The sequence below is a fragment of the Cynocephalus volans genome, chromosome 10, assembly GCF_027409185.1.
Source record: "Cynocephalus volans isolate mCynVol1 chromosome 10, mCynVol1.pri, whole genome shotgun sequence".
NCBI classification, from domain to species: domain Eukaryota; kingdom Metazoa; phylum Chordata; class Mammalia; order Dermoptera; family Cynocephalidae; genus Cynocephalus; species Cynocephalus volans.
In genome coordinates, this window is record NC_084469.1 from 74,448,328 (window position 1) to 74,473,718 (window position 25,391).

The 25,391-nt window shown below is 44.2% G+C and overlaps 2 non-coding genes and 1 pseudogene across 2 annotated transcripts; 2 read left to right on the forward strand and 1 right to left on the reverse strand.

The window, feature by feature from the left end:
- The first annotated feature begins 13,829 nt into the window (after positions 1-13,829).
- TRNAL-CAG (transfer RNA leucine (anticodon CAG)) lies at positions 13,830-13,912 on the forward strand. Its single transcript has one exon. It is a non-coding gene; the product is annotated as a tRNA-Leu (tRNA).
- A 252-nt stretch (positions 13,913-14,164) lies between these two features.
- TRNAL-CAG (transfer RNA leucine (anticodon CAG)) lies at positions 14,165-14,247 on the reverse strand. The gene has a single exon. It is a non-coding gene; the product is annotated as a tRNA-Leu (tRNA).
- An 8,597-nt stretch (positions 14,248-22,844) lies between these two features.
- LOC134386824 (cytochrome c oxidase subunit 6C-like) lies at positions 22,845-23,072 on the forward strand (annotated as a pseudogene).
- The last annotated feature ends 2,319 nt before the right edge of the window (positions 23,073-25,391 follow it).

Here is a 25,391-nt window from a genome sequence, read left to right on the forward strand (position 1 = left end):
CATAAAAATCTTTTAAGGTGAGTACTAGTTTTCTCCCCATTTTACAGAGAAGGAAACTGAGGCACCAAGAGGTTAGAATGCTTGCCAAAGTCCACAGCTGTAAGTGATAAAGCCAGGATTCAAACCTAAGTAGTTTGATTCAAAATCTGTGCTCTCACTTCATACATTCTACTGCTTCTCACAGTCCTTGGGCAAGGTCCCCGGCTCTGAGCTTTAGGTCATACTATTCCCTCCTACAAGAATACCCTTTCTCCCTTCTCCACCTGGCAAAATGCATCCTTCCAGGCCCCATCCAAGTGCCTTCCCTGATGTGTCCCCAAAACACACACACACCCCAGACAGGATTCCATGATGTCCTCCTCTGGGTCCCCAGGCTGCTGCTTCCCTCCAGCACAGAGTGGACACACCCTGCTCTCTTTGCTCAGTTATGACCTCACTCCCCACCAAGGCACGAGCATTTCTATGCAGGCCCTGGGCCTTGTCCTTCACGGCGCCCTCAGCCTCGAGCACAAAGCAGCCCTCACCAAGTGCTGGTCAATGTTCCAGCCTCTGATATTCTGTGGGACTTTGGGCAAATCACTGCCCCTCTCTGGCCTCGGTCTCCCCATATCTGGGATTCCCAGGAGTGAGATTTTTCTCTGATTGTTCCTCACCTGCTGAAAGCCCCATCTTTCCCTGCCAGGGAAATTACCTGGGGACTTTTCCTCCTCAGACCACTCTGTGGAAAGAAATCTGGGAGCTGCTGATCAGGCCAGCAGGACTTTCTGCGATCCCAAGCTGGACTTGGAATGTCCTGGAGGAATGTCTGAGTCACCTTCCTGTCTGAGGACAGAGTTAGTCTGTTCTGTCATGGGTGATAAAAGGCCAGGAAAGGTCCTAAAGTTTTTGTCCAAACTTTAGCTCTTCCACCAGGCCTGAAGAGGAAAATCATCCAGTAACAACACCCTGTTGATAACGATAGTTGTTACTAAATGTTATGTACTACCTTTCCTCATACTCATTCACAGTGCTCTGCATCTCCCAAGCCAGGGAGGCAGGGCACTGGGATAGTTAGGACTGCTGCTGCCCCTTCACCTCTCTGAGCCTCAGCTTCCTCATCTGTAAAATGGGATGAGTGCCTTTTCTCGTAGGTTGCTGTGAAGAATACGCATGCAAGCTGCACAGTGCTTGGCATTTAGCTATTGCTCAACACCTGAGAAGGATCAATGGTCTAAGTCAGGTATTGGTCAGCATATGGCTCAGACCAGGTACAGATGAGAAGATCCCTTGAACAACTTGGGACAAACAGCAGGTGTTCTTTTCCCTCCATGTCCCCAGCATCCAGCATATGATAAATATCCAAAAAGCCTAAAGAATGTTCCACTTTCTGCTCAGGCCCAGTACTGTGTGTCTTTGGGCAATTTGCTTTCCCTCTCTGGGCCCAGCCTCTTTGTCACTAAGCTCACACTTAAATATCAAGGCCCAAGGGAGCAGCACGTCACATTAGGGACTCAGCAGTCAGCAGAGCTGGCCTAGTGTGATTTCCGCCTCCAACACTAACTAGCTGTTTGATACGAGGGATGTTCTTTTACCTCTTTAAGCCTGTTTTCTTATCTGTAAAATGGGTGCAGATTCTCCCTACCTCTTGATATGAGGGAAGTTCTTTTACCACTTTAATCCTCAGTTTCTTTATCTGTAAAGTGGGTCCAGAGTCTCTGTACTTCTCAGTATTGTTTTGAGACTTCAAACCATGAGAAGTGCTAGGCACAGCCTTGGAATATCATAAGTGTTCAATTAATTAAAGATGATTTAAGGGTGAGAGGAGGAAGTGGAGGGACAGGGAAAGGGTGGTTGCAAATCCTGTGTTGTGGGAACCCAGAAGAGGGAGCAACAAAGCATCCCAGCTGGTGAGACGTAAAGAGGCCCTCCTTGGAGAAGGCGGGCATGGAAGCCCAGAGAGGGGAGGTGACCCACCCAGTGCCACACAGTTATTGTGGCAGGGCAGGAAGGAGCTCAACAGACCTGGCCCAAGTTTGGGCTGTGAAGCAGCCATCAGTGAGGGGGCAGGGCACTGGCTCCAGATGACCCTGGGGAAGGGGTGTTGTTTTACAGTGTGTATTTGGGAAGTTTTGACTTCCTGTCCTCCTTCAGAAGCCAAGTCACCTAAAACAAACAAACAAATAAATCTTGGACTAAGTTCTATCTCATTCAGTGAATGAACTTTTTAAAAAGAGTATGTTCTGAGCAGGGAAAGTTTATCCCTATCGATTTCATCTTCCAACTTGAAGAATGAGCCCTGAACTGTGAGATGAGACTGGGCTCTGGACCTCTTTGGGTCTCAGTTTCCCCTTCTGTAAAATGACCAGATTCTACAAGCATTCCCATACTCTCGCATTTGTGCACTCTTGCAAACAACTGCCAAGATTTATTGTTAAAAGTTGGTGGAGAGGAACAGAGCAGCATGCAGAGAAGACAACAGCTTTAGGAGGGGAGAAGGAAAAACACCTATACATAACGACTTGTATATGCAGAAAACTCCCTGAAGGGCTGTAAAAGAAACAAGTAGCAGGGGCCACCTCTGGGGAAGGAAACTGGGGTCATGATAGGAAGATTTTCACTGTTTATTCTTCTGTACCTTTTGAATTATGTAAATGTAATTTCTGTTTTAAATATATATATATACCTAATTTACATTATATGCATATATAATGTAGAAAATTAAAAATTATTAAAATCCAGCATTTTGGCATTTTTAAAAATTATACAACATCAATTACAGTTTTGAGGTTCTCAAAAAAAGAAAACCCCCAGTGGGCAGGATCTCTGGCCAGAAACATCCTGATGCCAGTAGGAGAAGGTGGTGCGGCAAAAAGAGGGGGGAAATACAGACAAGGTTAAAGAACTCAAACTTGTTATGAAAGGTACAAAAACGAAAGTGAAAGCCTTTTGCCTCCCTCCACAGAGGCGTGATCTTTGACAATAGCTTTTGTGATTCATTGGCAGGAATGAGAGAACTATAACTAAATAAATAAAAAGAAGGAAAAGAAAACAGGCATTGTGAAAGCCAAGTTTCCGTTTTTAATTTAACCCATACATCCAGTAGGAGCTATTTCTGCAGGCGATTTTATCCTGTTTTTCCAGGTACTGGGCTGGGCTCCATTCTCCTTAGCCAGGAATGCGAGCCAGGAGGCTTCTTGGAAGCAGCACCTCAGTCTTCTCAAGGTTGGGCAGTGACATTCCAAGCTGGCACCTGGGGCGAAGGAGGCCACCCACACCTGCCCTGCCTGAGGTCCTGTCCCCTGACAGATAACCTCACACCCTGGCTGTGGCCACCACAGTCCTCTGTCCCCAGAAACACAAGCATCTCCCCAGTTGGGCTGAGAAAGGCAGTGAGGGTTTCCAGATCACAGATATGCTTTTCCTAACATCTTTTTTTATCATAAAAGTAATGCGTGCACTTGATAAGAAATTCCAAGAGCACAGGAAAGTGAGAACTCCCTTCTCATTCCCTTTCCCTAGAGCACACTGAGTCACCAGGTTTCTCGGTGCTAGGGTTAGGTCTGCAGGTCAGCCCTGGGTGGTAGTAAGGGTAATGATGCCCATTTTATAGATGAGGAAACTGAGGCATGGAGAGAGGTGTGTTGAGGCCCTGCAGCTGAAAAGTGGCAATGTTGGGATTTGAGCATGGCTCTCCTGCCCCCAAGTCTAGAACCTTCCACAAGTCTACCACGGGTAAAGCTCTAAACGGCTCCATCCCAAGTTTATAGTGCTTTTCTACCCCATCCCTTATCACTCATCCCTACCCCCAACACACACACATACACACACACACACAGTGACTAACCCTGCTGCATGAAGATGCCTCCCATACACGTATACACACTCATTCAGTAGGGTGCCTTCACCCCCAAAAATACACACACATCTCAAAATCAACATACCCACTCACGCACACTTAACACGCATGTGCAATCTACATAAACACACTTCAGGCACTCACACACATGTTCGCACTTCTGGAGACAAAATCACACACTTCTACACACCCATAAACATAGACATTAACACACATCCTTCTCCCACCTCCCTCACGCCCTCTGTCTGAGCCCACCCACCAGAGAGGCTACATCCCTCTCACGACTGAGCCTTCACTGCAGAAGTTCTGCCCTCTTCTGCCAGCTCCAACTGCAGTTACTGTCTTCTAGGTGAGTTATTGCAGCAGCCAGATGTCACTTGTCCCCCAGCCAAAGCTGGACCTTCTGCCTCTATGCTTTTCCTCTTCTGCCCAGGATTCCAAGGCTCCTGTCCTCACCTCTCCCACCCTCATGGCCCTGGTACCTCAGAGAGTTTGGGTGAAGAACTGCACAGTTTGACACTTCTGCCTCCTGAGGTCTTGTGCACAGAAATCTCAAAGGGGGGCCTCTGCTCTGGAGAAGGAAGCTCAACACCCACCCTCACTCCAGGCCCTGGTGACCTGTGTATTCTCCAGATGCTCATCTTCGTGGAAGGTTTCTGAATCCCTTGCCTCGATTTCCCCCCAACAGTTCTGGGAGGATGGGAAGCTGCACATTCAGTCTGGCTGCATTTGGCTCTCTTATAAATGTGGCTCCTTAACATACCAGAGACATGGGGCACTTCATGAAAACACTCCTGCCTCCAGACTCACTTGGGATCCCCAGGGCTGGCACAGAGTGGGCACTTGATCAAACAGCTGAGCAGTCAATGCAAGGGCTAGGTCGATGGAGAGAGAAATGCTCTCTTCCATAGGCAGACGCTAAATGGCCAGCATTGGTTCCCCCGAAATGTAATTGTAGGGACTTGACACAAAAACTAAGGTCCTTAGTTGACATGCTATGAAGATCTCAGGAAAGGACTCTGAGTTGGGATTTATCCATCCATTTACTCAATTAATAAATATTTCCAGAGTGCCTACAAGGTACCAAGCACTGGAGTCAATGGGGAATGAAGAGCCCAAGCAGGTTCTGCCTACATGGATTGCAGGGTCTGGAGGGCCCAGGTAGCCTGAGAATCTCATACACGCATGCACACATGTGCTGTGCTGAGGATCCTGGTGCAGGCAGGGGAGCTGACCCAGGCTGGAGGTCAGGGAAGGCTCCCCCAGGAGAGGACGCCCAGTGGAGAGCTGTCAGTGAAGGTGTTGAGCTCCTGCAGCAACTCTGAACCTTTTTTAGACTGCCTGATCTGGAAAAAAATATTGCAACAGACTCTGTCTCTTTTTCATGGGGAGCTTGATAAATAAGACACTTGCTCTATATATCTGTTGAAACCTTTGGAGAACAAAGGAGGTGTCAGTAATGCTATTTTCTTAGGGGAAAAAAGTAATTTTCATGGCTTTTTGTTCTTTCAACATTGCAAAAGCAGTGCGTTTTGGGAGACATGGCTTACCAGGGTGTCTCTGGCTGTGGAACAGGGCACCTGATTTGTACTACCTAGTGATGACCTACAGGGACTCAGAAGGGGACCCGTCTAGCCCCCTCAACTCCAGGCAAACCCACCTGCTGGCACATCCTCTATGGAGGTCCCCAGGACCAAGGACATAGGTGGGTTTTCTAGGATCTAGATCCAATCAGACATAGAACGAGACTGCAAGAAACATGCCTAAGGAAAACAGAGAGCATTAGGTATATCAAAAGTTCAAAGAGAAACAGGGAGCTGTTTGAGGATAGGAGAATTTCCAGAGGAAATGTTTCAATTCCAGGTGACTCAACACCCATGGGAAAGAACTGCAGCTGCTGATTTCTGTCTCTCCCCAGGATTGCTGCCCCTCTGTCCCTCCTTGGAAGCCCCACTCTGGTGGGCTTGGGCCTTGGACATAGACTGCAGTGCTGTGTTCCAGAATTTCAGGGACTCTGGAAAGCTGGGGAAATGGCTGCACCAGCCCTGGGCCCCCATGATGCACATAGAAAATGGATGGTAATTAAAGGCAAAATGGAATATTTGTCCCTTTGTCCTGCACTGTCCTCAGAATCCCGGCTTCCCTGGAGAAATTGATACCCCATCTTAACTCTCAAAGATCCTCTATACACCCTTGGCTCTCCTCATACCCATCTTCTCTCAGCCCTGCCCCTGGGGCCTTTGCTCATGCTGGGCACTTACCTGGAATGCCATCCCCCTTCTCTCAGCGCATACAGATCAGACCTGTACTTCTTTGCCCATCTTCTCCAGCATGTCTTCTCCTCTTTGGCAACCTTGGAGGTCTTTTCCACTGGGGCTGCAGAATTTAATTGGGCAGGATCTGATCTCTTTGCAGGTGAGCCATCTATGCCAACACTGTGCAATAGAAATATGACACAAACTGCATATGTAATTAAATTTTTCTAGTAGCATCATTGAAAAAATAAATACTCAGCAGAAACCTTACAGCCAGGAGAAAATGGAATGATATATTCAAAGTGCTGAAAGAAAAAATTGCCAGCCAAGATCACGATACACAGCAAAGCTATTGTTCAGGAATAAAGGAGAAATAAAGTTTTTCACAGATAAGCAAAAACAGGGAATTCATTACCACTAGACTGGCCTTACAAGAAATGCTCAAAGGAGTCCTATATCTACAAACAAAAGGACCACAGCTACTATCAAGAAAACACACAAAAGGATAAAACTCACTAGTAAAGCATGTACGCAAGTGGGAAAGAGAAAGGAATCCAACCTTTTCACGACAGAAGACGACTAAACTGAAATGATAAACAATGAGAGAGGAAGAAAGGAACAAAAGGTATACAAAACAACCAGAAAACAAAAACAAAAAAACAAACAAAAACAAAAAACAGAACAACCAGAAAACAATCAAAATTAAAGGAATAATTTCTCACCTATCAATAATAACCTTGAATGTAAATGGACTAAACCCCCCAACTTAAAAAACACAGAGTGGCTGAATCAATTTAAAAACAAACAAAAAGAAAAAGAAGACCCAACTGTATGCTGCCTTCGAGAAACTTTCTTCACCTATAAAGACACAGATAAAACGATATTCCATACAAATGGAAACCAAAAATGAGCAGGAATAGCTATACCTATATCAGATAAAACAGACTTTAAGTCAAAAACTGTAAAAAGAGACAAAGAAGGTCATTAGGTAATGTTAAAGGGGTCAATTCAACAAGAGGATACAACAATTTTAAGTACGTATGCACCCAATATTGGAGCACTAAGATATATAAAGCAAATATTATTAGATCTAAAGAGAGAGATAGAGTCCAATGCAATAATAGTTGGGGACTTCAACATCACACTCTCAGCATTGGACAGATCCTCTAGACAGAAAATCAGCAAAGGAACATTGGATGTAAATTGCACTGTAAACCAAATGGACCTCACAGACATTTACAGTACATTTCATCCAACAGCTGCCAAATACACATTCTTCTCATCAACACATGAAACATTCCCCAGGATTGACTGTATGTTAGGCCACAAAACAAGTGTCAGCAAATTTAGAACCTGAAATTATATCAAGTATCTTCTCTGACCACCATGGTATAAAACTAGAAATCAGTAGCAAGAGGAACTTTCAAAACTGTACAAATACATGGAGATTAAACAACATGCTCCTAAATGACCAATGGGTCAAAGAAGAAATTAAGAACGAAATTTAAAAATTTCTTGAAACAAATGGAAACCAAAACACAACATACCAAAAAAAAAAAGTAAAAGTAAATAGGAACAGATGAAATTAATTTTAATAGTATATTTTATTCAACCCAACATTGCCAAAGTATTATCACATCAACATGTAATCAATATGAAAAATTAAGAATAAAATAGTTTACATGTTTGTTTTTATACTGTCTTTGAAACCCAGTTTGTATTTTACACTTATGATCCATCTCAATTCAGACTAGCCATATTTCAAATGCTCAATAGCCATCTAGTGACTACTGTGTTGGACAATGCTAATCTAGATTGCATTTATCTTTGGGTTCCATGTGACATAAGTTCACATTAAACTAGTATAAGTGAAAAAGGGCCTTGACTCATAAAATTGAAAAGAACAGAGATAGACGGTTTCAGGTATTGCTAGATCCAGGTGTTCCAATAATGTCAATGTCATCAGAGATCTGATTTTACGTATTTTTCAGCTTTTCTTCTCAAGTTGGTTCTGGATGGCATAGCAAAGCTAGCCACCACCAGCCCCAAGCCTTCCTCTACCTACTCAGCCACCTGACTCCCACACCAGCTTCTCTTTTCTAAGTCTTCTCCCCCAGCCAGACTCCAATTGGACCCCAGCTGGAATCATCTGCTAATTTCTGAACAAATTAGTGTTGTGGCTAGGTAACTGGAATTGACTCACTGGTCAGACTTGAGTCACATGCCCATTTCCAGCATGGAAGGAGAGTAGAGTCAGCCTCACCTGACCAGCTAGGACTGAGAGTGGGCAGGAGGTTGTTTCCCAAAGGAAAATTAGGGGGCCAGTACCAGAAGACTAGGGTTGGGTGGGCATGCGGAGGAGGAGGAATATGGGATGAGGGTGAGAGCTGGCCAGAGTAGGTATTGGATTGGATCAGAAGGGGCTCCCAAAGAGTACTGGGGTATCAGGTTGAACAGAAAAGCCACAATCTAGTCTGGTGGAAATGTTCACAAGATTTAATGACTAGTGTGGCATGTGCCGATGAGAACAGATAATAGCCTTAGTGCTGGAGTAGTGACTGGGAGTTTGGTGGACTGTGGAGAATCCAGGAGAGGGGAAGGGCCAGGATCATGGTGAGGATCTATGGGTGGCTCAGAGCAACCCTGTGTACCAAGCAGTACAGCAGTGTCATCATCTGTCAACACTGGTCTGGCTGCAGGGAGTACACCAGGAGAATATCCAGTGGTCATGACCTCAGGCATTGCATCCTCTGTACCCCATGCTAAGGACTCAGCCCACCCTGAGAGAAAGCTCTGTGCTGGTGCAGTTCTAAGCAGAACACAAAAAACTTTTAGCCTAAAGAGGCAGAGCCTTCAGGAGGATCTGGAGGTCACCAAGTCCAGGCAGGAAAGAGGAGCTGATGTGTCAATGGGGAGGGCTGGGCATGAGGATCAGAGATGAAGTCTCCAGGGAAGGGACTGGTCATGGGTGGCCTCACCTGAGGGTCCCCAAGCTTCCTGAGCTCCACCTGAGAATGACAAAACACTAGCTTGAAGAGCCCAAGGAATTCACTCCCTTGCCCATCTGTCCATCCATCCATCCATTCATCCATCATCCATCCATGCATCAATTCATCCATCTGTCCATCCATCCATCCCTCCCTCCATCCATCCATCCATTTGTCCATTCATCCACTCATGTAGTACTTATTTACCAAGCTCCTGGTATGTGACAGGCACTGCACTATCTGCTAGGGGTACCATGGTGAATAAGATGGCCCAGGTCCCTGCTTTCACAGCCCAGAGCCTAGTGGAAAAGAAACATGATCAACAAATAAGCCTGCAATTTCGATCTGAAGCCAGTGACTTCGGATCTGAAACAGGGAGTCCAAATAGAAAGTGAGTGGGAGTTGGGGTAGGGGGCACTTTAACCAGGGTGCTGAGAAAGAGACATTTGAGCTGACACAGGAATGGTGAAAGGAACCAGCCCTGCACTAGCTGGGGGAAGACAGCTCCAGACAGAGGAAACAGCAAGTGCAAAGGCCCTGAGGAGGGAACACACTTTGTGTATTGGAAGACCAGAAAGACAGAGTTAGGGGAAATGAGGTTGGACAGGGGGTCAAGGCTGACTCAGGTGAGGCAGTTGGGATATAGTGTGGTTGTGGGCAGGGCACTATAGGGATACTCTCTCCTAAGTCAGATTGGCAGGTGAGAACTCACCCCAAAATATTCACCAGGCACAAGAAATGTCACACTGTTTTATTTTTCCGGGCTAACACTTACTTAAAGTATTTGCTCTGTTCCAGGCACTCCAAGAGCTCAGCATGTATAATTCATTTCACCTCCTCAACAATCCTTCGAGGCAGATACTATTACTAAACCTATTTTACAGATGAGGAAACTGAGGAACTGAGAGGCTAAGTAATCCCCCTAAGGTCACAGAGCTAGCAAAAGGCAGAAGCAGGATTTGAACTCAGGTGGTTCCAGAGTCCACATGCTTACACACTCAGCCATGCTGCCTCAAAGTTAAAATTGGCACCCCCTGCTTATCAGAGTGGAAAGTAGGAGAGTCTCGGCCATTCCTGGGATTCTTTCCAGGATGACCAAGGCCTTGGAGGCATGGCAAGCAGTCCAGAGAAGTGAGAGCCTGGCCTTTGGTCCTTTCCAGTCACCACTGAAATGCTCACTGTCCACATGATCCATTCAAAGTTGAGAAACTGGTCCACCTGGCCCTCTCCATGCCAAGGGTGGTCCTTAGGGTCTTTGGCTCCAGCTCCAGAGGGACCAAGCATTCGCCACAGCACCCCATTTGAGATCTACGCTTGCCTCATCCACTTCAGCCCCGGATCCTCCCTGACTCCTCAGGCTGGCCTAGCTTCATCCCTCAGTGACCAAGATGCCCAAACAAGAGCCTTGGCAGGGGTTCACTCCTGGCACCAGATGGCTTCTGTCCTCTGCCCTCAGCCAAGGAAATCGGAACCTGAACCACAATAGCTTAGCCATGCTGCTTAGATTGCCTTGCTGGGAAAAGCACACCCTTTCTTTCAAGTCTCCTCCAATAATGAAAATGACTAAAAATAGCATCTCAAAGTCCAGCCTGCCATCTGAATTGGAAAGTCCTCATGGCTTTATTTATTTTTTATTGAAGGAGACACTGTAAGGGGCTGGCTGCTTAGCTCAGTTGGTTAAAACACCAGCCAGCCACCAAAAGAAAGCACCTAGCACCAAGCTAGGCACACAGTAGTTCTCAAGAAATAATTTTTGCCAGATAAATCAGGTTCCACTTATCAGCTGAGCAACTTTAAGTAAGTTACTTGACCTCACTGAGCCTCATTTTCCTCATCTATAAAATGGGGGTAATGATAACCTGTGTTGTGGTGCTGTTATGAACATTAAGTGAAATAATGAGTGTAAAGAAGGGATTCACTAAAACTCAGTTTCCTACCACCTTTTCAGCAGTCAGGGCTGGTGATGTGTGCCAATATCCCAGGAATGCTAGAATTCCCCCTTTCAGGCCCCTTGGCTGGATAAGCAATAGGTCCCCAATTGACCATCTGACTCCATCTGTACTAAGTAGAGCTGGGCACAGGAAAAGCCATGCTGGGACTTCCCCAGCTGCTGGAAGGCTTCCCAAGCTGAGCTCAGGGGACTTTCCTCTCTTAAGTGGAACAAATTCCCAGAGCAGGGAATGAGTGAGCCCTGTCTCTTGAGGGTCCATTGTTGGTGCCTAGGCTGCTGATAAGGGGAAAACAGGAGATAAACAGGAGTAGTGGTCTTCTCCCTGCCCATTTTTGGTCTTGGAGACCTGGGACTGGAATGAGGTCCTGAAGGGCTTCTTCCAGGACAAGATGCTGTCACCTGAAAGGTGTCAGGGGATGACAGCTGACCATCCACCCAAACTCAGGAGATAGGGTTGAGAGGGGACCCAGTGCTGACCCTCATGTAGCAAGCATTTTCTCCCAGGCTGGCCAGGAGGGCAGCAGGCAGAGCAGGGCTGGCTGGGTCTCCAGCTTTGGCCCTACCTCTGTTTTCTCTTCTCTAGAATAACACACACACTCAAAAAAGTTGGTGGTGAAAGGGATAAGGGGAGTTTTCCAGAGGTGGAGAGCATGGGGATTCTGTCCCAAAGAGGACCACCTATCTGAGCCTTAGCTCCTTGGTCTGCAAAATGAAGTGAGGGTGAGGGTTAGCAGCCCCTGCCTCAAAGCACTTGTCTCAAAGGGAAGTTGTGGGCTTCTGTAACCTGACCCCTCCATGGTCTTGGTGACTTCCTGTAGCATCCCTGCATCCTCTCTCTCTCCACATTGGAACTCCACACACATACCATAGCCAGCAGGGCTCATCTGTTTTAGCTCCAAAACATCTTGAATCTTGAATTCCACCACCTTTTGCAATCTCCACTTCCCTGGTCCAGCCACCATCATCTCTCACCCTCCCTGCCACGGCCTTCTCCCTGGACTCCAATTCTTCTCTTGACATCTCATCCATCTTCCACACAGCCAAAGGGATCATTTTGAAGGGCCATCAGGACCATGTCACTCCCCTTCTTTAAACACTCCAGTGACTCCATCACACAGAGAAGAAAATCCAGACTCTTTTCCCTGGCACTCCAGCCCTGTGTGATATGGAGCTGAGCATCCCCCCACTCATACCCCGGCCCCACTGGCCTTGCTGCCTCTCCAACTGACCATACTCTTCTCTGCCTCAGGGCCTTTTGCACTGGCTATATCTTATCTTTCTCCCTTCACCCCATGCTTGACCATATCTTGATGCAGAAATTCTGTTTTGTTAACAGCACCTAGAAGAATGTCTGCAAATATATATAAATCACAAATGCTCAATAAATGTTCATTGACTCCCTTTCCAGTGTCCAGAGCAACTCGTATTTTAGAAGAGGACATAAAAGAGGCCAATGCTAAACCTAAAGGAATAAGTTCTGGCAGTCAATAAGGAGGAGGCATTTGTGCCAAGGAAAGGGGAGGATTTCATCCTTTCTCAAATAACCAGGACCTCTGCCCACCCCACGAGGCTGTATCTCAAGACCTGAGTGCCCAAAGGGGACCTGACCCGAGGGTGTTAAGCAGTGTTCAGTGGTGTTCTCAGGCTGAGGCTGCTCTGTGATACCATCTCAGGCAAGGCAGAGAGCACTAAGGGATCGATGTGACCCCACTGCTCACACCTTCTGAGTCTGACCCCGGACTCCAGGGCCGGCTCACAGAAGTGCTCTCAGGCCCTCTCAGTCCCTCTGTACAGAGAGGGGCAGCGCCTGCCCTTGCTACACAGCAGGTCAGTGGCCCAGCCTCCTCTCTCCCTCCTGCGCACCTTTCCTTAGGAGTTGCATTTTCCTTCGGGGAAGTCTGTGGATGGGGGCGCGGGAGATCCTAGGAGGCTGGGGGTGCCCCTATGCCTCCTGCAGATCCCGTGGAGAAGGGCGTTCTGGAGGCCTGATGTCCCCTGGTCCCTGGACACGTGAGTACGTCTGGGGTTAGGGAAGGAAGGGGCGGAAAGTGCTGCGGGGGCCGGGAGAGGAGATGAGTCACGAAATGACGGGATAGAGGAAGGAGGAAGAGAGGGAGGAATTAACCCACGGATCTTCCACGCGCACCTGCTGTGTGCCAGGCACGGTTTGGGCACTGGGGTCAGGAATAGGGTGGATCCGGCTGTGCAGCTGCAGGGCTCAGTGTAACCCTGAGTCTGAGTGAATGAGTTAAACACACATACAAATGTGAAGTTGCAGTTTTGACGGATATTCGGAAGGAGAGCCCGGTACGCGTACCAGAAACCTGGCGATATCGGGGCTTTTCGAGGTTCTGGTGCCAGTAAACGGAGACATCAGTAAATCAGGGTAGGTCTGCGCACTTTAACTGAGTCGTGCAGAAAATGCACAAGAGTATGCATGAGGAACTTCAAGAATGCTTGCAGATATGCAGGAATCCGAGTTGACGTGAATAGTAAACGCATGCGCACAGAATTAATACGTGCCGGGGGTACGAATGCATGCATGTTACGATAACAGTCCAAGTGTCACGAATGCCTGTCTTTCAGATTCTCTAGTATGCTGTGCGCGCCCTCTGCCGCCTCCTAGATGCCTCGCTCTGCCCCTCCTTGTCCCATCTTGCCACGCCCCTTCGAGCAAACAAGTGTATCTAGCTCCTCCCGACGCCCGCGTGGAGAACAGGATCAGGGCCTTTACTGCTGGGTACGCATGCGCACACCACACTGTTCCGGAAGGGGTTTACCGCACGACCAGCGCCAAGCCAGTCAGGATGGCCGAGCGGTCTAAGGCGCTGCGTTCAGGTCGCAGTCTCCCCTGGAGGCGTGGGTTCGAATCCCACTTCTGACAAAGCTTCATTATTGCTTTTCTTCCGAGGCAACTGTAGATCAAATTATTTGATGCTGTACGTCTTCCGGTTTCCTTCCTATTCTTTCATAAAACCAATGTTTTTAGCAGACATTTAATTCCTAACAGATATTTATTCGTCTTCAGGCTGTAAAATGCACACCCCGCTCTGTGCAGTCTTAGTGCCTGTGCAATCATACCTATAAATTATTTTTTTTAGTTTGGGAGGGGAAAATGATGAAAAAGTGCGGAGTCTGTCAGAAGTGGGATTCGAACCCACGCCTCCAGTGGAGACTGCGACCTGAACGCAGCGCCTTAGACCGCTCGGCCATCCTGACGCCCCAAGTAGGAGGCTGCGGGGTTGACTTTAGTGTCTTTTACGCTGCGATGCGGCCCCGGACATAGAACCAGGGAGCGGTGCGGTCCTGGGCGGCTCCAGGTCTGGCCGACAGTCCGGGCCATCCACAACCAAACCACTCATGCTCACGAAACTCACTGCTGTGTTCAAGCCGGTCCCGTCTTTTTACTAAGTACCACGCAGATGTTTTCAATGGGAAATCAGTTTTCCTTGCCATTAATAGAAGTAAATCCAGTGAAAACGATACAATGTTCCTAAATTCTGCTCGAGCCTGAAGTGGTGTTGGAAAGTGTCAGCCTGTGAAGGGGCCCCTGGGAAGTGGGGAGCGGGGTTTAGAGGATTCTTGTTGGAAGAGGGGTGCTCTGTGATGGGATTTCTCATCAGCTCCTCAAGATGGGAAGCCGTGGGCAGGGGATGCCACTCCAAAAGTATTTAGCTGGGGCTCATCCAGAGACAATTGGCTTTTGGACCTTTTTAAAAATTTTTACTTATTTTTTATGTATGTATGTATTTGACGGCTGGCCGGTAAGCATATCTGAACGCTTGACCTCGGTGTTATCAACACCACGCTCTAACCTGGACCTTTTTGTTCAGCTGAACCAGGGACACGTTGGAGGTTAAAAATGAGGAAGAAAATTACCGTCGACAAGGACCTGATGTGTACAAGGCGTTGGGATTGTGTCGGTCTGTCCTTGCTCCAAGAACTGGGGCCTGAGGTGTGGGTTGCAGGGGGTGGGTAGTTACAGAGAGGAATGTTTTGATAGAAGAGTTTGCTGCCAAGGAAACAGCTGCTTGTGGAGACAGTGATATCCCCGTCGCTGGAGGTATTTGAGACAAGGCTAAATGGTCACTTGGAGACTTTGGCAGCAGGGGAATTCAAGGATTCCTGTGTTAGTTTCCTATTGCTACTGTTACAAATTACTACAAATTAAGTGGCTTAAAATCACACCATTTATTATTGTACAATTCTGGAGGTCAGAAGTCTGAAATGGATCTTAGGGCTGCTCTCCTGGAGGCCCTAGGGGAGAATCCATTTCCTTTCCTCTTCCATCTTCTAGAGACCACACATCCTTTGGATGACACCCCCACATCACTCCCACTCTGCTCCTGTCTTCACGTCACTTTCTCTGACTCTGATCCTCCTGCCTAACCTCTTATAAATATCCTTGTGATAACAAATACTTATTTTGTACACCCAAATTTGTATTAGTTGCATATATGATCTAACAAAAAATAAATACAATTTCACCGCAATAGCAGGCACCCTTGATATGATAGGCTCTTGAAGGGCACATGACCTCTGTAGTCTTTCTCCCAAAAACGAGTCCAAGTCTAATCATGAGCAAAACATCAAAAAAAAAAAAAAAAAAAAAAACCAATTGAGGAACATTTTACAAAATATCTGACCAGTACACCTGAAAACTATCAAGGTCATCAAAAACAAGCAAAGTCTATGCTGGTGGCGCGGGATGTGCAAGGGCCACTGCGGGCTCTTCCCAGCCATCTATGTGGAGCTGCGGCAGCCGTGCCTGGATTCTCACACTACAGATCATGAATTCCCTGGTTTTCTTTTTTTTTGTTTTTGAGGGTGGGGTGGGAGATAGGCATATTGCTTTTATATTTAAAACTTCTGCTGACGCTTTCGAAAATGTTTACGCTACAGAATTTGCTAACATATTGTAATCATGTTCCTTAGAAGGACTTTGGTTATTGTTTTTATACATTTAAGGTATTTTCCCTTTTTGCCAAACTGTCATGTGCAGCCACTTCAGGGGTCTTTAGTTCTCTTGAGGTCAGTAGTGCATGTTGTCCTTGTGCCAGTCTCGAGCAGGCAGGATCCCCCAGGACAAACCTGAGATCTTTCACTCCTGTGTCTGTGGCTCTAGGGCTGCAAGAAGGTGTTAGGCAGGTCCCAGGCAAGTCCCAAGCAAGGAAGTCTCTCCAGAGTCTCAGTGTTTGGAAGAGGAGGGAAGGGGCCTGATGGAAAGTCAGAATGAAGGCAAAGAGCTAGAAAGCACAGTTGCTCCAAGTCAGGTGGGAAACCTCACACCTGTCACACTGTGACATCCCAAAGTATTTGATGACTTGTAGCAAAGAGCCTGTCTTTCTCCTCGTCTGCCTGCTCAACTCATCCTGGTCTCCACATCTCCCCCAACGCCCCAGTCACAGGAAGGGGGTTGAGCGTCTACTCCTGCTCCTGCCATGAAAGTGTCGCTGAGTCCTTTGAATGCTCCCCCCCCAACCCCCTACCCTTTGCCTCCCGATCTGGACCCACAGTAAAAGGCTCTGCGGTTTACTGGGGTGGCTGAAGCTAGTGTGGGGTTCGGACAGTCTCCCAGCCCCTGTGCAGCCTGGGTGTGTGGTGTGTGTATCTGTTGTGGCAAAACAGCCACTTAGCTATGGGAAGGCACGTACGTGCCTTCTCCGCTGGGAACTGCCAGAAACATTCTTCCCATCAATGGAGTTGTTGGGAAAAATAGGAAAATGTCAGGGTCCCTCCGATGTTCAGAACCTTGCTGAGCATTTGCTGTAGTAGCCTCAGGTGTTCCTTGTTACTACTTAATGTAAGTTGCCTATGGACACCCAGGTGTCCAGGGTTGTGGACTTAAATATAAACGACTAACAGCTCCGATCCACAGTGCTTCTCAGAACTCTCAGAGAAGCCACTAGGATAGCTGCTCCTAGATCCGAATAAAACCCATTCATTCTTCTATACCTACGGCTCCCAGAACCTTTTTTTTTCTATTACCTAGCTCACAGACCTGCGTGTGGAGGGTTTGTAACCCAATCTGTGCAACAGACTCAAGGGATCTGTAAGGCCTAGCTTTACAGGAGTCGTGCTATTTTTGCCAAAATATCATATTCAATTACAGTAAAATTTGATTAACTTGGCAAAAGAAAAAAGGAAAAAACAAAAACAAAGTCTGAGAAACTGTCACAGCCAAGAGGAGCCTAAAGACACATGATATGATGACTAAATGTAACATGGTATCCTGGATGGTATCCTGGAACAGAAAAAGGACATTAGGGAAAAACTGAAGAACTCTGATAACAATGTATTAATATAGGCTCATTAATTATGACAAATGTGCCATATTAATGTGAAATGTTAATAATAGAGGAAACTGGGTTTAGGGTATAAGTGAACTCTCTGTACTACTTTGGCAATAATTCTGTAAATCTAAAGCTATTCTAAAATTTTAAAAATTCTTAAATGTAGATACATATTCATAACTTATATATAAACAAAATATATAAATTAAATCTATAACTATGTTGTTAATATATTTATATTTTATAAATAATTTTCAAATATATATGTGTGTGTGTGTACTTTAAAGTCTAGAGGCTATAGAAACAGCAGCTGTGATTATCTCTGGGTGATGGCATTTATTGTGATTTTTTTTCTCTTTAGTTATCTGCATTTGATATTCATATAATGAATGTGGATTACTGGGGTAATTCTTTTTTAGTTAAAAAACCATCAGGAAAAAATGGGGAAAGACTTTGAAAAGGGCAAAAAGATTCTTAGATATTCTTTCAGTGGAATGTTAGGTGTTGTCTACAGTACAGCTATGCTATTTGATACAGAAGCCACTAACCATGTGTAGCTAAGAAGCACTTGAAATGTGGCTGGTCAGAACTGATATGTGCTGTAAGAGTAAAATACATGAGGGATTTCAAAGACTTGTACCAAAAAAAAAAAAAAAAGAATGTAAAATATCTCCTATCTCCTTAATTTTTATATTGATTTCATGTCTAAGTGATGATATTTTGGATATATTGGGCTAACTAAAACATATTACTTTAAAGTAAAATATATTATTTAGAATTATTTAAAGTATAGTTCATAGGATGCAAATAAATTCTGGCTGATAAAGGGGCAATTGATTTCACCCTGTGGTAGAGACCAGTTTTGTACCTATCAGTATATTCATTTCAACATTTCTGACTCTGTGTGCATATGAGTGTGTATAATATATATATATACATATATGATTCTCCTTTGAATCAGTTTTTAAAATATTTTTTAATAAAACATTTTTATTGTGGTAAAATACATATGACATAAAATTTATCATCTTATCCATTTTATGTGTACAGTTCAGTGGTATGAGTACATTCACCTTGTGCAGCCATCACCACATCCATCTCCAGAACTCTTTATCTTGCGAAACTGAAACTCTGTACCCATTAAACAATACCTCCCAATTCTCCCCTCAGCCCCGAGCCATCACCATTCGACTTTCTGTCTCTCTGAATTTGACTACTCTAGGAACCTCACATAAGTGGAATCATATATTTGTCCTTTTGTAACTGGTTTATAACACCCAGCACAATGTCCCCAAGATTTTTCCATTTTGTAGCATGTGTCAGTCTTTCCTTTCTTTTTAAGGCTGAATAATATTTCATTGTATTGTATGTATACACCACATTTTGTTTATTCATTCATCTGTTGATGGACACTTGGGTTGCTTCCACATTGTAGGTATTGTAAACAAAGCACTATCATTAAGTCCTAGCCAGGACCTTCTGGCTTGGTGGACATATTGACGCGCTGGAAGAGTGGAGTGCCTGGAGACGGCATGAAGGCTCTGTACAACCCTCACCCCCACGTCTTGCCCTATGCACCTGTTCCGTTTGGCTGTTTCTGAGTTGTATCTTTCATAATAAATCAGTAAACATGAGTAAGTGTAAAAATTTTTTAAATGCAAAGACATTGACAGGAATTAGATGTTAAAGACATATTAGCACCAAACTGAGGCTTTGTACTTGGCATAATCAAATTGAAAGCCAAATTAAGAACAAAGTATGTCCTCTTATTTGATGACTGCCCCTAGACCATCAAAAATCATCTCGCACCCCCACAAAGGTATTTTCCTGAGGGGATGCACTGCCTCCAGGTCCTAAGGGGGGGTTCTGTCACTGATCTCCACTCCTCAGCCTCTCCCACACACCAAACCGTCCTGGCACCGCTGGTCAGTACATTCTTGGGCTGGGAAAGGACAGCAGTGATCTGGAAGCTGCTCAGGCCACCATCTGCTGCTGTGACTGGATGGAGAAGAGGGTAGGAAAGGGGCAGGAGCAGATAGGGAGACTGGGAATAGGAGAGGGACACTAAGGCAGGACTGACTCTTGAGATCCCTGCAAGGGCTAAGAAGATGTGGATTCTAGTTCTGCTGATGCCTCTAATTCCATGAGTGACCCTGAGCAAATCACTACCTTTTCCAGCCTCAGTTTACTTGTCTGTAAAACCAGAGGTGAGCACCAAATAATCTTCTTGTCACTGCACCTTCCCAGTAATAGACAATTTCCAAGGACCCTCCCTCTACCCTTAAAACTGAATTTACTGGGCAGCAAACTTGCATAAGGTTTCTGTTCAACCTTCCTTAGAAAAGGCTGGGCTCCTCAGTAAACAGTGTTTCAAAGTTGTTCGCCTGTTGGGAAATATTTAAAGTTAGGTATCATACTATTCACTGCAATAAATAACAGGTGGCTTAAACTTGGGGTGAGGAAGACAACTCTTAGAACGAGCAGAAGAAAATATATGAGACATGTTCAAATGTTGTGCCAGAGATGGCCTTTTAGGTAAGACATAGAATGCAAAAGTCATTTTTCTAAAAAGACTGATAAACTTGACTATATATAAATTTTTAAGTTTTGTATGGCTTCCTTCCTCCTTCCAGGCTTCCCTCCCTCCCTCAAGAAAAAAAAAAATTCTGAATTGCAAAATGAACTTTTAATATGTTGCTGAGAGAAATCAAAGACAAATAATTTGACAAGAAGACAAATGGAGAGATATACTGTTTATGTATCAGAAGATTCAATATTACTAATTTCTCCCAAATTGGCCTACAGATTCAGTGAAAACGTAATCAAAATCATGGCAGAAACACACAGACTACCAAAACTAACTCAAGAAGAAACAGAAAATCTGAATAGACCTATAACAAGTAAAGAAACTGAATCAGTGTTTAGAAAACTTGCAACAAAGGAAAACCCAGGATTGGTTTGCTTCACTGGTGAATTCTACCAAATATTTAAAGAAGAATTCAAACTCTTCCGAAAAACGAAAAGGAGGGAACCCTTTCCAACTCATTCTGTGAAGCCAGTATCGTCAGAAGACATCACAAAAAAAGAAAAGTATTGACAAGTTTCCTTTATGAATATAGATAAAAAGACCCTTAACAAAACACTAGCAAACCAGATCTGGCAGTGTATAAAAAGGACTATATACCATAACCAAGAGGGATTTATTCCAGGAATACGAGCGTGGTTCAAAACAATAAATTAATCAATGTAATAGGCCATGTAAAAATAGAATAAGGGGAGAGAAATATATGACCATCGTTATAGATGTAGAAAAAGCCTTTGACAAAATCCAGTACTCTTTCATGATAAAAACACTCAACAAACTAGGAATAGAAGTAAACTTCCTCAACCTAGTAAAAAGTATCTATGAAAAACCTAACATCATACTGAAAGGAATAAAATTCAGCGCCAGTTAAAGGAGGAGACACAAACGCAAGGCAGCTCCCCGGAAAGGTTTTTTTATTCAGCGGGCACATCTGCTTTTATAGCGTTAGAAGAGAGCTGATAGGTTTGCTGAGGACACGGGGCGTTCGGGGATTGGATGGATTGCGTTGCTAAGGGGCCAGGAGCAGGGAGCCTGTGCTGATTGGCCTGCGATTCGCACGGGCGGGAAGGTATTGTGGCGCCAGTGGGAAGGAGAAGGCGGAAGAGAAGGGTAGCCAGCGCCATGATGGGGCGCAGCCGAAAGGGTTCTCATACGACCTAATACATATTTAATGGTGAGAGACTGAAAGTGTTTCCCCTAAGATTAGGAACAAGACAAGGATGTCTGCTCTGGCCATGTCTATTCAACATTTTAGTGGAGGTACCAGCCATGTATAGGATAATTCAATTTTGCTTTTTGTTTTTTTCTTGGCAGCTGGCCAGTACTGGGATTAAACCCCAGACCTTGGTGTTATCAGCACCATAAATGAGCTAACCAGCCAGCCCTGTTGATATGAAATGTCTATAAAAGGCAAATCTATAGAGACAGAAAACAAATTTGTGGTTGCTAGGGGCTGGGGGAGAGAGGAACGTGGAGTGACTGTTTGATGGGTATGAGGTCTCTTTTACAGATAATAAAGGTGTCCTGGAATGGGTGGTGATGCTTGCACAACACAGTGAATATACTAAAAGCTACTGAATCGTACATTTTAAAATGGTTAAAATGGTGAATTTTACATTATATGAATTTTATGTGAATTTTTTAAAAAAGGTCTGGCTGGTTAGCTCAGTTGGTGTGAAGTAACCAAGGTGTGAACTTGGTTAGATGAAGGAATGCTGAGAAACCTGGTAAAGCTATCTTTTCAGGTGTGTCCATGAGGGTGTTTCCAGCAGAGATTAGTAGGAGAGTCTGAGTGGACTGAGTGGGAAAGACCCACCCTCAGTGTGGGTGGGAACCATCCAATCTGCTGGGGGTCTGGAGAGAACAAAAGACAGAGGAAAGAGGTGAAGCTCTCTCTCGATCCGCTGGAGCTGGGATACACTCTTCTCTCCTGTCCGTGGACATCAGAGCTCGAGACTCTTCAGCTTCTGGGATCCAGAACTTACACCAAGGACACCATCAGCTTCCCTGGTTTTGAGGCCTTTGGACTTGGACTGAGCCACGCTACCGACATCCAGCTTATAGACGGCCTATCGGGGGACTTTTCTTCATAGTCATGTGAGCTAATGCCCCTAATAAATCCCTCTCATATAATTATAACATATCCTGTTGATTCTGTCTCTCTGGAGAACCCTGACTAATACAGTTGGTTAGATCATGGTGCTGACAACACCAAGGTCCAAGGTTTGATCCCTATATAAAAAAAAAAGGAATAAAGTACTGATATGGAGGAGGGAGGGAGGTTTCAGTAATGGGTCACAATAATCAACCACATTGTATATCAACAAAATAAAATTTAAAAAAAAAAAATAATAATAAATAAATAAAATAAAATAAAATAAAAGAAGTATTGATATGATATAGTATAAATGAACCTTGAAAACATTATACTAAGTAAAAGTAATCAGACACAAAGGCCACATATTATATGATTTTATTTAAATGAAATGTCCAGCGTAGGGCAATACATGAAGACAGAAGATTAGTGGTTGCCAGAGGACGAGGGAAGGGGAAATTGGGTCTGACTGTTAATAGGCACAGGGTTTCTTTTGGAGATAATAAAAATGTTGTGAGTTTTCTGGTGGCTGTCCAGTAAGGGAATCTGAACCCTTGACCTTGGTAATATCAGCACCACGCTCTCCTGAATGAGCTAACCAGCCAGCCCCCTGGAATTGTTCTGGAATTACTAGTGGCAATGATTGCACAACATAATGAATATACTAAAAGCCACTGAGTTGCACACTTTTTTAAAAGGGTGAATTTGTTTTATGTGAATTATATTTCAATTAAGAATTCCCAGTGGGTATTTTTTTTAGAAATTGACAAGATGATTCTAAAATATATATAGTCATTTCTCCATCAGCCAGGAAGGACATTGGTGTTGAGGGACAATAACTACCATGTCTTCCAGGGCTTTGAAGAAATCTCAGATGCGTGGCCTTCTGGCCATGCGTTTGTGATTTCATATTACTGGAGCATTCATTGCATCCCTGGGGGTTGTAGCTCTCTATAAGTCTGCTGTGGCTGAACCAAGAAAGAAGACATATGCAGATTTCCACAGAGATTATGAATCCACAAAAGATTTTGAGGTGATGAGGGAGGCTGGTATCTTTCAGACTGTGAAGTGACTTTGGAATGCAAAAGATTTCTTTGGTTTGAATTTCATAGAAGTTTGTCATTGATCTGTGTTCCTGAACTATGAAACTATGAAACATGAATATGTGGGCTAAGGAATAGTTTCTCTTGATAAAAAAAATAACAAATACAAATTATATATAAATATATCTGTATGTGTGTACACACACACACACACACACACACACACACACACACACACACACACACACACACACACACACACACACACACACACACACACACACACACACACCCTTAGTTTGTCATTGATCTGTGTTCCTGAACTATGAAACTATGAAACATGAATATGTGGGCTAAGGAATAGTTTCTCTTGATAAAAAAAATAACAAATACAAATTATATATAAATATATCTGTATGTGTGTACACACACACACACACACACACACACACACACACACACACACACACACACACACACACACACACACACACACACACACACCCTTAGCGGGTAACTAAGACCACCATTAACTTGGGAGCTGATAATCATCAATTCCTTGAGGTTGGCAGTGGAATTGAGAGACTGACCATATGGTTGATATTGCCCACCTCTTACGTTGATTTACTTCAGAGGCTGTGTACCTAAAATTAAGGACTGAAACTAAGTTTCCTGTTTTTCTTACCTCTCTTATCAGTTGCAAACAAGAGAAAATATAAGAGAAAGGCAAGACAATCTAGCTGATTATAAACTCTCCCCCTTACTTAAAGGAAAACTGCATCCCCATTAATTAGAAATCCAAGTCAGGTATTTTTATGATGCTTGACTGAGGTTATTATCCTTGAGCTCTCCCTAGGAGATAAGGACTCTGACCCTGAGAGGGCATAAAGGGCTTGAAGCTGACTGTGGATTCTGTGACGCTGAAGTTTCCAATCCATCGTGGGACCTTGACATCTGACTCAGACCATCTGCTGATCCCTGTGCTTCCCCTTCTTAGAGTCATCCTTTCTCATAGAACAAAGAACCTTACCTCATCTTCCTGCCTCTTCGCCTTTCTAAACCCCAGAATAGGCATCAGGGGTTGGGATGATTTTAGCCTAGTCATACCCCAGATTTCAGTTACCTGAATAACCCTTCCAATCCTTGCAACAACTTTTGGACTTTCGAGTCATTTGTTTAGTGCGAGAGGGCAAGCCAAGCCTAGTCTGCCAATAACACCACACACACACACGCACGCACGCACGCACGCACGCACGCACACACACACGCACGCACGCACACACACACGAGAACTAAAAGAGCAGTTGACAGACTTATACTACCTGATTTTAAGACTTACTATAAAGCTACTATAATTAAGATGGTGTGGAATTTTGCATAAAGATAGACATTGATCAATGTCTATCAATAAAAAAAGACACACAGATCAATGAACAGAATAGATTCCAGAAAAATCCTCACACATATAAGGCCAGTTGATTTTTGACAAAGGTACCAAGGGGGAAATAGTCTTTTCAAACAAATAGTGTTGAAACAATTGGATATCTACATGAAAAATATAAACCTTGACCCTTACCTCACATCATATATAAAAATTAACTTAGAATAAACATTAGACCTAAATATGAATGCTAAAAGTACAAAACTTCTAGAGGAAAACATAGGAAAAAAATCTTTGTGGCCTTGAGGTACGCTAAGATTACTTAAAAACAAAGCATGAACAATAAAAGAAAAAATTGATAAAGTAAATTTCACCAAAATCTTAAATTTTGCTCTCCAAAAATACTGTTAAAATGAAAAGACAAACCACAGACTAGGAGAAAATATTTGCAAAATATTTTATTTTTATCTGACATATCTGATAAAGTACTTGCATCCAGAATACGTAAAGAATTATTATATCTCAATTATAAGGAGACAAGCCAATTTTAAAATGGGAAAAAGCTTTAAACAGACACTTCACCAAAGAAGATATAAGAATGGCAAATAAGCACATGAAAAGATGCCCAACATCTTTAGTCATTACAGAAATGAAAATGAACATTAAAAACACAATAAGACACAACTACACACCCATTAGAGTAGCTTAAAAAAAAAAAAACCTGACAATACCAAGTGTTAGCAAGGATGCGAAGCTACTGTCTCTCATATACTGCTGTTGAGAATGTAATAATAGTGCAGCCACTTCTAAAACAGTTTTGCAACGTCTTAGAAAGATAAACATACACATACCATATGATCCAGCAATTTTACTTCTAGTTACTTACCTAAGGAAAATGAAAACTTATGTTCATACCAAAAACCTGCCTGCAAATGTTCACAGCAGCCAAATATTGAAAAGAACTCAA